We start from the raw sequence: 12,871 nt of genomic DNA on the forward strand, positions 1-12,871 counted from the left end.
GGTCTTGCTGGTTTATGGGGTGAGGCGGGGTGACTGGGGCGTCTGGGGAAGCCATGCTTGCTGGCGTGCTAACAGCAGAAGGGACCGCGGGAGGACACCAGAGGCACGGAGGAGGCTCGGTGTGGACGAGGTCAGGACCGGGCTCCCGCGGTGTGGACTGGTCCCGATGCCGCGTCTGATGAGGAGGCGAAGAGAAAATGAAAGTGCCCAAGTGGCCGGGGTCTGGCTGAGCGGCTGGATGCAGCTTTCGTCTCTGGGCTCCGAGGGGGTTGCGAGGCTCCGGTCCCCGGTACGAGCCTGGTGCCCTGGTCCTCCGTTAGAAGCTGTCTCTGTTCAATGATGTCCCAGAACCATTAACTCAGAGAGCTTGAGAACCGAGGCCTTCAGAATATTATCAAGGGTTGTATCCTCAGGAACAATCCGGCCACATTTGCACACGAGTCTCCCCTGTCACCGAGAGGCATTCGCGTTCTAGGTGGTGTTTGAGGAGAGGTGGCATTTTATGGCAAGAGGGGAGGGTGGAGAATGGAAGTATTTCAATTCTCTGAACTTCTCCGTGAAACTTTGCCTCAAAAGTTTGCTGCGAATCTGTAAACTTTCCCGAGGAAGTGAAACCAGTATGTGAGGCATACTCATAATTCGATCCGTAAGGAGACGTTCTTGCAGCCTGGGAGCCACTCCCCGCCCTGGGAACGTGCTCCAGAGCCTCGGGGCAGAACAAGGAGGGCGCCATGCTGGATGGAAGGCACAGCCCGCGTGAGGCCCTCCTGGAAGAGGCGAGCGTCCTTCCTCAGGCTGCCGTAACGCTGCGTGTGGTTCGAGCCACGGAACCCACGATGAGGCCCGTTTGTGACGGTCGTTTGCGACATCATATCCAATTCATAGTCCACCTGCCGCCATCAGTGGTGACGAGGAAACCCACCTGCAAACTCTGAACCTGTCGGGGAAGAACAGAACCGTGATTCTAACCCAAAGGTGACACAGAATCCAGGGCTTTTGGTGAAGAAGCTTGTGGGTGCAGACGAGGCGCCTGGGGTGGCCGACAGCTGAGCCCTGCGAGGTTTGCCGTCTCGGGGGGGGGTGGTGGAGGAGGGGCGGCCACGGAGGGAGGAGGGGGCGTCACTGACCTGGAACACCCAGCTCCTGCCAGCACATGTGCCACCGGCGTGCTCCCTGTCACTCTCCAGCTTGCCCTGAGAAGCACGCGCTCCCAACCACGGTCAGTTCTCAGCGTCAAGTAAGACGCGGGTTCTGGGAGGTTCCTTTGATGAGAGATGGTCCAACTCTACCAAGCAGGACTGTTTGCTGTCCCCTGAAGTGAGCGGACTGCCCTCTGTCACGGGCTGGCCTCTCCGTGCGGGGGGCCCGCACCTCGGCCGCTTTCAGGGAAGCTGGAAACAAAACGGGACCCACAGATCCCGCGTGTCTGTGCGCTGGAGACCACGTGGTCTGGAGCTCGGATACCGGGTCCGCCACTGTCTCTCGGTACCGTCCTCGGCTCCCGCCTCAACTCCTGGACGCCTGTCCCACATCTGTGGTGCCACCACCGGCCACATGCGGTGCACGTGGAAACCTCATCCGGCCTCCGGGAGACGCGTCCGCTTGCTGTTACAAACTCTTTGTCAGGGGGATGCATAAACATAATGCGGTAATTGTCATAACGAATAACATTTATTTCTTCACTCCCAAAGGGGGATTTTTAAAAAATGTTGTGAGAGGTTACAGACGTGGTACTGAGAACAAACAGCAAGACGATACGTTTTCAGGTCGTAAAATACTTGGAGCTTTTCCAATGCAAAGCACAGGCATAAGCCTAAACGTGCAATTCCGCCAGACAAAGTTGCTGGGGGCCTATTCTCAACCCTTCTTGGAGCATAAAGCCGACTTCTCTCTCCACTTCGGCGTGGCCGATGGCCCGGGCTGCCACGTTTTCACGCCTGTGCTCTCTGGGGTGGCGCCTTCAGGGGCCCAACCGGACCCGCGTCTGGTCGAGAACCGTCGGCCGCCGCTCACGTCTTCGTGTGAACCCGGGCTGCTCGCTGGTTCCTTGGCCATCTTTCTGGAGGCGACTGTCACCCAGGTGCTCCGGGAGGGCCGCTGTCCAACGCCGCCGCTCTTCTCTGACTGGCGGCTCTCGGCTCGCGTGGCTGCACAGAACCCTCCGCTGCCCGCGCCCGCTTGCTTTCCGGGCCCCGGGCCCGATGCCAGCGAGACTCAGCCCGGACCTCGGCGTCTCCCACAGGGCACGTCCTCTCCCCCGTCGTCCAGGTGGAGTCCCGGCTTCTGCGGGGGCCAGCCTTGGAGCTCACCTTCTGTGGGGGCGGTGCCCTGATGGGTCCGGCTCCGCCGCCCTGGGCGCGAGGCGGGTGTGTGTCCTGTTCACATTTCTGCGATTCTTTGGGTTTCAGCGTCATCTTCTGTGAGGGAGACATGCCCTTAGGCTGACACGGTAAGAGCAAGGACCTTGTCAACGGCTCAGCATTGTACTGATCGAGGCCGTGCTTCCCGTCCCTGCCACCCACCTCACCCAGGGTGACCCCAAGGCCGCCAGCCCTCTATTCCCGCGTGCCCGTGCGGCACGGTCGTTCCTTCTGTCACACTGCGTCTCTCTCAATGACTGACTTTTGGTTCTCATCGCTGGACATCTTGGATGCCTCCGTCCTGTGGGCACCTGCCAGCAACTTCCAGGTCCCTGTTCCCCTAAGCTTGGGGTAGTTAGGGGCTGAGAGGTGGCCGGTCCTGGCCCGCACGCACCAGGGAGCACCCGGGAGTGACCCCTCTGTGAAGAACGTAAAGCATGGTGACAGCGTGGAGGGGCCACTGAGGCGTCAGTGGGGGCCTCTGTAGAGAGGTGACGTGTGACGGGCACGGTGCCTGGGCAGGGGCGAGTGCGGGCAGCAGAGGGAGCAGTGTTCGTTTCAGGAGCCGAGCCGCTGGGAGGGAAATGCGCGGGTGAGGGCTCGGAGGAGGACAGACTTCCCCGGGGAGCACGTTCGGCCTTCCCAGGGTGTTCACTGGCGCTGACCGGCGATCCCTTTCCCACTCCGTGCGCACGCGGTGGCCCGGGTTTGGCGGTTCTCCCGATGTCCGGGACACAAGGCTCGGCCACCCCCTTTCTCTCAGCCCCAAGGCTGACGTGGCACATTCACCCCAGGCTTTCCGGGCAGGGTGGGCAGGCCTGGAGCAGGGCGGATGTCGGGTCCTCCGGAAGCGGCGTGCCAAGGTGGAGCCCACCGACCCCAGGCACAGCCAGACCTGGTGCAGCCCATCTGGGTCCCCAGACGGACTCCGTTGTGTCTTCCAACAAAGTCTGAAGAGGCAGCTTTTTAATTTCAGAACAACACTGTTGAACATTTTTCCTTTTTCTCAAGGAAGAAAAGAGGCTACATTGGGCAAAATGTCTCTCACGATTTCCTCCCCCCACCGTCTACTCCAGGGATCCGTGGGGGTCCCGACTGAGGGGGTCTCTGCCTCAGAGGGTCATGGAGGCACAGGAGGCTCTCCGGCCCAGGATTTCCAAGTACTTCTGCACATTGTCGCCATCCCTGGACACAGATGTCAGGGTGCCCCGAGTGGACACCGAGAGCCCACTGCGGAGGGAGGGTCTGGCCCGGAGGAGGCCGGGAGGGCCCTGGGCGTGCAGCCCAGACAGGAAACTCCTGTAGAGCTCTTCTCACCTTTCCCCATAACAAAGTCTGGGTGGATCCAAGACCTACTTTGCAAATAGAGCAAACAAGATTGTACCTCTGTGCCCTTCAGTGACCGGGAATCAAGTGGTTACATGACTAATCATGGTTATTAATAATTAACCATAATCCATCGTGGCTAATCACAGTTCTAGAACTAATGAAACATCATTTATTTTAGGACTATTTCCTTTCTCAGACTTTGATAAATCACCAAATTAATTAAAATCTTTAAAATATTCCTGCGGCGCCTGGGTGGCTCAGTCGGTTAATTGTTCGACTTCGGCCCGGGTCACGATCTCACGGTTCGTGAGCTGGAGCCCTGCGACGGGCTCTGTGCTGACAGCTCGGAGCCTGGAGCTGCTTCGGATTCTGTGTCTCCCTCTCTCTCTGACCCTCCCCCGCTTGTGCTTTGTCTCTCCTTTCTCTCTCAAAAATAAACATTAGAAAATTAAAATATTTTAAAATATTCTTTCAATGCTCTAAGGCATCCTTCCAACCAGCACCAGTTTCCTCCTGCCACATGTCACCAGGTGAGCCCCCCACAGCCTGGGGGACAAAGAAATCCCCCTGTGGGCTTGCCTGGTCTGGGCTGTTACCTCCGACTTTGTTTTCGCTTGAACTTTCAATTTCCTATTTGCCTGTGATAACCTGTCATTAGTTACCACATTACGATTCCCAGTTTGTCAAGATTCTTGTGGCGGGAGCAAGAATGACCTAACGGGATATTTGGGGAGGAAGGCGCAGCCTCCGTGCCCCCGGACGCGCCAGCCTCCTGGGTCTCTGGGCGTCTGGAGACCCAGGGAAAGCATTCCTCAGTGTTGAGCCAGATGGGGAGAAGCTTGTCCTATGGCTGGGAAGGAATAAACATGGAGTTTTCTTCCGCGAGATTGCAGATAAAGAGAAATCGAGGCGAGGAGGACCAGCTTGGCACACTGCCCACGGAGGCCGTGCGGGTGGACGGATTTGTGACCCCAGCCTCGCTCCCAACCGCTGCTGGCAGGACGTCAGCCAGAGCAGGGGGCCTCTGGGAAGGGGGGAGGCCGCGGAAAGCCTGTCGGTGGGTCTCGGGTTTGGGGGCCGCTGACGCACTCCGATCGGGGGACCAAGGACCGAACTCCGGGCGGGTGCTGCATTTCACCTGTGTTCACCTGGGCCCTCCCTCATCCGCCTGACCGTCCTCTGCTTACGGGGGGCCCGCCTGCGTGGGGTGTGCGCTCTGGCCCTTTCCCAACGTGGGCCTCGGGGAAGTCCGTCCACGCCCATCAGCCAGGCCCGGGGCGCGGGGACGTGCGAGGAGAGTCCGTGCCAAGTGGTTCCGCGGAGCCTGGCACCCGCGTGCTCTGACGCGCCGTCCGTGAGACACCCTCCGTGACCTAGGTGCGGCGGGGTGACTGGCGATGGCCGTCGGATGTTCTGTGTCCTCCTGGCCAGGCCCTGAGCTGTGCTGACCTGAGCAGTGGCCGACCCCGGGCCATCCCGGTCCCCTGCCCGGGCCTGACGGGCCATAGTGGCCAGTCCCCGTGCTGTCTCTCCTGCCCCATTCGGGCCCTGCCTGTTCTCCAGCATTTCACCGGGGCCCAATTTTCAGACGCAGACATGTCAACCTAAAAACTCTCCCACAATGACAATTCTTCTCCATCTAGCCGCCCAGCCGTCACTCAGCCCAGAACCCGCGTGAACGAGGATGGGAGCTTTACCCAACAGTACATCCTAGAACGTGTGTCCCATGGAGGTCTTCTCAAAGACACTCCCCCGTCCACGGTGCGGACGGACCCCAGACAAAGCAGCCGGCCCTGTGACCGACGGGGACCCGGTGTGGCTGGGCAGGCCCGTTGCTCAGGCTCACGGCTGTGAAAGTCGCCACCTTGACCACAGTTACCCCCGTGATGGGAGGACTCACCTGCATGGAGGCCCTCCCTCCCCTGGTGACAAGGCACAGCTGTTCGGGAGACCGGCGGTTTGTGGCCAGGTCTCGAGCTGGCATCCAGGGAGGTTCCGCGGGATCAGCACCGTGTGCTGGCAAGGCCTCGCGTGGGCTTGCTGTCACGTGTGGCTTGAGGAGGGCGCAGGTTCTGTGGACGTTAGAACATCTCCGCACTGTGCCCCCCACACCTGTTCTAAAGGTCCCTTCCCTGGAGGTGCCCTCTGGGTTGGACACCACTCGGGAGGCAATGTCTCCAGGAGGGAGCTGACGGGGGCAGCGTGGCCACACAGGGCTCTGGGTGACCGGATGGAAGCAGCGGGGCCTCCCGGTGGGAAAGGTTGTAGATGTCCCCCCCTCCTTAGCCCATTTCAGTGGACAGACCTCCCTTCTTGGTGGAGGGACCAGGCAGCAGAGGGGATGTTAACGCTGTGTAGACTTCACCAGCCAATCTGCCCACCAGGGAGCCAAGAAGTCAGTGGCATCAGTCATGGGCGGTGCCGCACCTGTGCTCAGACACATAGGTGTGTGTTCACACCTTTCGGGGCCCGGTGAGACCCCCGGCTTCCTAAAGCCTGTCCGGAGATTCTTCTTGCTAAAGCTTCCTTTGCACGCCTAACTGTGGTTGTTCCATAGATAGGTAGATGATAGATAGATATAAGGATAGAGATAGATAGATACACAGGTAGGGACAGACAGACAGACAGACAGACAAGCATAGATGCTGGTAGGTGGGTATTTTCCCCCCTGTCCTTAGTAAGGGGCAATCCTTTGGTTTACATTTCACACGGTTTCTATATCACTTCTCAGGAAATGGTAGATGCATGTTTATTTTCTCGTTGAGTCCTGTCTCAAGCTGGGTATGAGATGTTATCCACGTTATGGAGGCCATGGCCGCAGGCTCGCGGGCCGTCGCGAGGTGTTGTCAGGTTCTCCAGAGGAGAACCCACAGGGTGCACGTGGATATGTACGTAGGCATCGGCTCACGTGGTTGTGGGGGCTGAGAAGTCCTTCAATGTGTGGCTTGTAAGCTGAGACGCAGTGTCGCCGGTGCTGGGATCGGTGGGGCGGAGGGCCTGGGAACCGGGAGCACGGTGTCCAGGGGCAGGAGAGGACGGGTGGCCCGGGTCAGGAAGAGGGCGCGGGCTCGGTCTTGTTCCCACCTCTCGCACTGTTCACCTGCCCACAGGGGTCAGGACCCCCTTTTATGTGCCCCTCGTCTACGGCCTCAACGCTCACCCCTTCTGGAATCTCCCTCACGGACACACCCGGAAATGACACGTCTCCAGCTCCCTGAGTCCCTGTGCGGACATGCACGGAAGATGAGCCCTCACCAGTGCCCTATGGAAGAAGGACCTCGGGGCGCCACCATGTCGCAGGGGGTTAGCAGGGGGTCATTGGCGCATGGGAGCAGCTGACTGTGCAGTCTACACCGCTGACCTTTAAATGGCCTCAAATATGAGGACCAAGGTGGGAGTCTGTTTTGACCAGCCCAGGTCACACCAGAGCAACTTGACTTCAGCACCGATGAGCCTCCGACAGGTTACCTTTGCCAAGTTTTTAAGTTGAGGAAAAGGAATACGGAACAACGGTTGGGTTTTTGGTTTGTTTTGTTTTTAAGCCTCGTATCTGAAGACAGAGGTAAAACGACACACTCTGACGCGTCAGCCACCTAAATTCCATCACAAAATTGTAAATGTACCAGGGAAACTGGATCACCTCAGACGCGGTTTATTTTCAGGCACAATCAGGCAGTGAGGAATACGCCTCTGGGTCTGCACCGGGTACATCACTGACTTGTAAGCACTGAGCGGAGAAAGCACGAACACCCAAAGAGCCTAAGAGGTAGAGCACTGGCAGGACTTTGGTGAGAAAAAGTGAGTCAGAAATGAAGACCCTACGGGCCGCCAGACCCTCGGTCCACATCTGGGCCACGTGCAATGCCCAGGGACCGGCCCTGACCTGTCACTGGGGGCGTTTTCAGGAATAGATTGGAGAAGAGTTTACAGTGACTCTCACATGTCTACTGACACACTCTTTACGTAGTGAGCGTTTGACAAGACATTTCTAATTCTGTAAAAGGATAAAATATTTAGAATCCTGCTAAGGTAACACATTTACATCGATAATACGTAAGTGGCTTTCTAATTCCTCTCTTCCTGTCAATACATAACACTGAAAAGAAAACAAATAATCCAGAATGTTTATTTCCAAAATTGGAGCGTGATTCATTTTTATTAATATAGGGGTTTCACAGGCAGAAAATTGACTTTTATTATGTGTTTAAACAAAGCTGTGAGCGGAGAGCATCTTAGGGGTCGAACAACATAACAGGATGTTGCGAAGGCGAGCCCCGTTGCTGTGGCTGGGGGCCACCGTCTGCGGGCAGCGTCTCGCTGGCGAGGGCGCGTCTTCCTCGTTAGCCACCCCACGTCCTCTGCGAATGTGTAGTGTCCCGTGGAGGACGGGGCGCTGGACCAGGCCCGGAATCCGTTCCCCTCCGCTTCCTATCTAAGGATGGATGTGAGAAACAAATATGATATTCCTTAAAAAATACAATGCTTTGCGTTTTCTCCAACAACTTGACAGCTTGATGAGTGACGTTTTTCGAAAATAATAAAGCACTCGAAACCACAAACCCATCTAACTTTGGAGTGAATGTTCTGTTCTTAACTCCGTAGCTGGGAAACACAGCAGTGATTCCTACTGGGGATTTTCAAAAAGCGTTAGTGCAAAGACCACAAATAATGTCACTCCGGCAAGGGGCACACTGTTGTTTCTGTCCCTCACCTCCCCGTGCAGGAACAGTTTTAGCTGCAGGGTGGAGGCAGGGGTGGCTTCAGAGCCCCCCGGGAAGAGGCGATGAGAACAACACAGACGAGGCTCTGGGCGCCAGCGAGCCCTGAAAGCCCACCAGCACTGCCTCAGTGCTGCAGCCGGCAGAGTGGGGACACGGGCTGCAGCCGGCGGTGGGGACACCGGCCGCAGGGGGCCACGTGCGTCCGGGCCACCTGGCCCCACCTGGGTGGCTGTTGTGCAGAGGAAAGGTCACGCAGGCCCTGGCCACACTTGGTCATCTCTTCCTTCCATTTTTCTCTGTGACTCGTAACCTGCCACCAGCGTGAACGTGCCAAGGACCGAAGAAAATCAGGAAAACACGCCAGGTCCCTCCAGTTTCCTCTCTGGAAGGATGATGCTGTCTCTTCTTGTGCCTGAAGGGGCGATCGGTGGGCTTTTCCGGCTGACTCTCGTTTGCCGTGTTAATCACCCCTCCTTTCCCTAAAATAGATGCTGCAGGTGCGCGGCAGATGGAAGTCGCCCGGGGGGCTGTGCCGCGTGTCCCAGAGCCAACGCCCCCGCCCCCACCCCCGAACTCTGAGCCCTCAGGATGTCCCCCCACCCTGAGCCCTCAGGGGGTGGGAAGCCAGGTCTGCACATTGCTCCAAAATCAACACCCGCCACCCCTCCCAAGAGACAAGACCTGAGGGCTCTGGGTCAGACATGCCCTGGCAGGGGGGCCCCTGTGCCGGTGTGACCCCACCTGCTGTGCTGGTGGGTGTGAGGACCCTGCACCTCGGGAAGAAAGGGGGGGACAGCACAGCGTTTGTCCTGCTCTTTCCCCATCTGGGAGGGGGTCTGCCCAGTGCCCCCCCCCCCACCTGCCCGGTCCCCCCACCTCCTTCCCGGTGCTGTCCCCTGCCATATGCCTGGTGCCCCCCACCTCCTGCTCCGTGCCCCCCACCACATGCCTGGTGCTCCCTGCTGCCTGCCCACCCCCTGTGGAAGCCCCCTGGCCCTTCCCCACCCCAGCTCCCGCACCACCATCACCACCGCCAACTCTGTCCCTCTGCTCCGGAACTTTCTCAGTGGCATCCTCCTTCCCTGGCTGGCTCCTCATGTTTTCCATTCCTGGAGTGACCCATCCTGGGCTTTGCACCCCTGTGTCTGAAGTCTCCCCAGGCATTTCTGTTCTCCCATCTGGCGCTGGCCGAGGACTCCTGCTCCGGAGGTTTGTTCACTGCAGATGCGGGGCGGCACTGAGAGGATTTAAGGGCCGGAATTTAAGGGTGCGCAGTGCTCGTGCGTGGGCACAGTGCTGACGCCAGGCTGGTGGGGAGTGTGAGGGGAGGACCAGCGAGGACGCTGTCTGAGCCGTGTCTGGGTTGTGACATCCACGGGGACAGGGTGCAGAGCTCCTTCCTGGTCCCAACGTACAACAGGAGTGACGTGGCGTAGACTGCGTGGGTGAGCGTGGCCTGCAGAACCACACACGGCCGGTCACGCCGGGTGACTCCGTGGGGATAATATCACCCCAGGTTAAGTGTCTTCATCCGTGATTGCAAACACGAGAGCCTCCTCGCGGCCAACGCAAGGACTGAGCCCAGAGCCCGGTAGACGGCGGTCATCCAGGGGACGGCAGGGGACGGCTGCCATCCCATCATCAAAGCCAGCCTGTGGGTGCCCACCTCCGCTGAGGGTACGCGCGGTGCATAGAATTTATCAGCTAAAAGTTAAATAAAGATCCTCGGTGGCGTCCCGAGTGCAGCTTACGGTCTAACAGCAGAAATGAGGATGATCGCGAGTAAGCCAAGTGCATGGTTTGTCAGAAGGGCTCTGGGAAGACCCTCCAGGCCGGGAGGGGGAGGGCATGAGGGTCGGGGCCACCTCACAGAGCAGCTGCTGTGAGCGCGTGAGAGGTGGGATGGGGGTCTCGGGAGCGAGGGGCCTCCGACAGACGAGGAGGAAATGGCCAAACACTGCCGGTGCCGCCCGAGGGCCGGGAGACACTGGGACCGGATCTGGTCGCCAGGCGAGCAAGGCCGCGGGTCGCTGCTGAGAGAAGGGCCGGTTCTGGGGGCCGGTGGGGGGCGCGTGGGGACAGGGCTGGGCTCTGGAAGTGTCTACGGCAGTGCAGGGGGCAGGGGGACGTAGCTGGCAGGCAAGTGTGGTTCCAACAAGCTTTCTGCTCTGTTTTGTTTTGATTGTGTTTTAAAATAGGACAGATAACAGCGTGCCTGCTTGCTGACGGGAAAAACCCAGTAGGAAAACAACAGAGCCAGGGAAACAAGCAGCGATTTGTTGGAGGAACACCGTTGAGCAGGCGGGATGAGACGGGCCTGGTGCACACGAGGGCGTCTGCTTTGTCTCGGACAAGGACAGTCATTGCGGTCGGTCGTCAGGACGGAAGGCAGGGCTGTGGGCACAGATGGGGACATAGGTACCTTGTTCTGACTGCCCCGGCTCTCCGGGAGGCCAGAGGTGAGCACCGGGTCAGCGCTGGTGCAGCGAGGAGGGAGGAGGGTGAACAGACAGGCGAATGGGCACCCCGAGCGGGCCCGGGTCCCTGTTTATGCTACGCGGTCTCATGAGCATTCCCCAGCTGCGGTCATTGGGTGGTTGCAGACACAGGCTGCAAGGGCGGGCGGTTTAGCCACCTAAGAGCCACTAAGTCAGCAAAGTAAGAGAGGTCCGTCCGAAAGGTTGAGATGGAAGGGATGTTTCACGGCACTTAAGGAGAGTCAGGTGGGGAGACTGGACGTCTAGATGACAGCACGAGAGCTCGACCCTAAAAAGGTGATGAGGTTCAAAGGATCGGGGGTCTAGATGAGCCCCTCCGTCTGGCCCGGACGGAGGACGCGGGGAGGACACAGATGCCCAGGCTGTGGGGCTAGAGGGCGTGGCCGTGGGACTGCCATGGAGGGTAGAACGGAGAAAGTTTATGGGCCAGGGTAGGGAGCCGTGTGGCAGAAAGGGCGAGTCTCCTGGGGTCACGGAGAGGAAGGCGCCCGTCCCTGTCCCTGTTACCCACGAAGCGAGCCTCCCCGAGCTCACAGGTTGAAGCCCTCACGCCCCGTGGCTGTTCTTGGGGATGGGGCCCTTTAGGAAGCAATTCAGGCTAAGTGAGGTCACTGGGGTGGGCCCTGATCCCACAGGACTGTCCCTACAGGAGGGGCCGCCCGAGGACACAGCGGGAAGGCGGCAGTGGCGAGCCCAGGCGAGTCCTCACCGCGAAGCAGTCCTGAGGACACCTCGACCTTGGACCCCCAGCCGCCGGGACCGTGAGAAAACCGGTGTCCGGTGTTTCAGCTGCCTGTGTGGTGTTTGTCAGGGGGCCGGGCTACTGACTTCAGGGTGACCGCTCGGTCTGGACAACGAGGGCCCCGAGCCTGTCACTTGGACCGGTGTTCAGGTGACCTTGGTTTGAGGGGCATCCTCGCACCCCCACCCGAAGCACCGGGGCGTCACCGTCCGCGGGCGAGTGTCGTCCACCAGCATCTCCCGCTGCTGGACCAGGAGGGGCCACGTTCCCACCGCTACTCAAGCCGCACCCCACGCCGGCTGTGGCCACAGGGACTCCTGTGCCCCCGTCCGGGTCCGGGCTGCCAGCACCGGGGCAAGGAATGCCCAGTAGGGACCCTGGACACTTGCACGGGAACGGGGTGTCGCCGAGCAACCTGCCACCCTTGGAGAGTTGCCACAGGGCATCTGCAGGCGGCCCCGGAGCGGGAGGGTCGGCAGAGCGTGGCCCTGGGTTAACGCGGGGTTTGCGGTGTTGTGGACCCGACGGGCACGTTCGCTGTGATCTTAATCGTCCGCCCTCTGTGTCGGTCTCACGCCACCGAGGCCGATGCCCATGGTTTCCTCCCGCGTTCGAGGGCCGGGAGAGCCGCCGTGCGCTGGGAGGCCTGGCCTCTGCGGCTGCCACGTCGCTCGTAGCTTCTGGCAGCAGGAGCCCCGGTCAGCTGGCGTCACCCCAGCACGGCAGGAAGTCTCTCAGTGTTCGTTTTTTTCCCTCACAGACGAAAAATCTGACTCCAGAAGGATTTCCAGGAATTACAGTATAAGAACGTAGCATGTGAGATTTTAATTTTCTTCCTAAAAAAATACAAGTGAAATCAAAGCACAAGAAACCAGACGGGGCACAGCTCACGTGGGCACATTCCACTTTGCAGGACAGACGCAGGCTCCCCCCACTGCCTACCTCACCCGGGGTCTGGCTGGCGGGGAGCCCAGGAGAGTGGGACTGTGGGCCGTGGGTTGGGGGCCGATGGCAGCGGCCAAGGGAGGCAGGACCAGTGGGTGGTAGCGTCCCATCCTCTCCAACTCCGATGGCACCTGTGCGCCTCCCTGGAGGGGGGTGTCCTGTCCGTCCTGTCGCGGGGAGTCTCGTGGTTGGGCCCGTGCCCTCCGTAGGCGGCCTGTGAGTAGCTGGTACGGCCATCGGGGGAGGCCCCGTCCCCACGGTGTCCCTGACCTCCCC

At 59.6% G+C, this 12,871-nt stretch overlaps 1 long non-coding RNA gene across 1 annotated transcript; it reads left to right on the top strand.

Annotated features, from left to right (window-relative positions):
- Positions 1-9,625: 9,625 nt before the first annotated feature.
- Positions 9,626-12,462, top strand: LOC121013179 (uncharacterized). Its single transcript, XR_005782547.1, has 3 exons — positions 9,626-10,087; positions 10,609-10,869; positions 11,558-12,462. It is a non-coding gene; the product is annotated as an uncharacterized LOC121013179 (long non-coding RNA).
- Positions 12,463-12,871: the final 409 nt, after the last annotated feature.

This window comes from Herpailurus yagouaroundi, unplaced genomic scaffold (assembly GCF_014898765.1).
Source record: "Herpailurus yagouaroundi ecotype Mexico unplaced genomic scaffold, PumYag 198, whole genome shotgun sequence".
Taxonomy (NCBI): domain Eukaryota; kingdom Metazoa; phylum Chordata; class Mammalia; order Carnivora; family Felidae; genus Herpailurus; species Herpailurus yagouaroundi.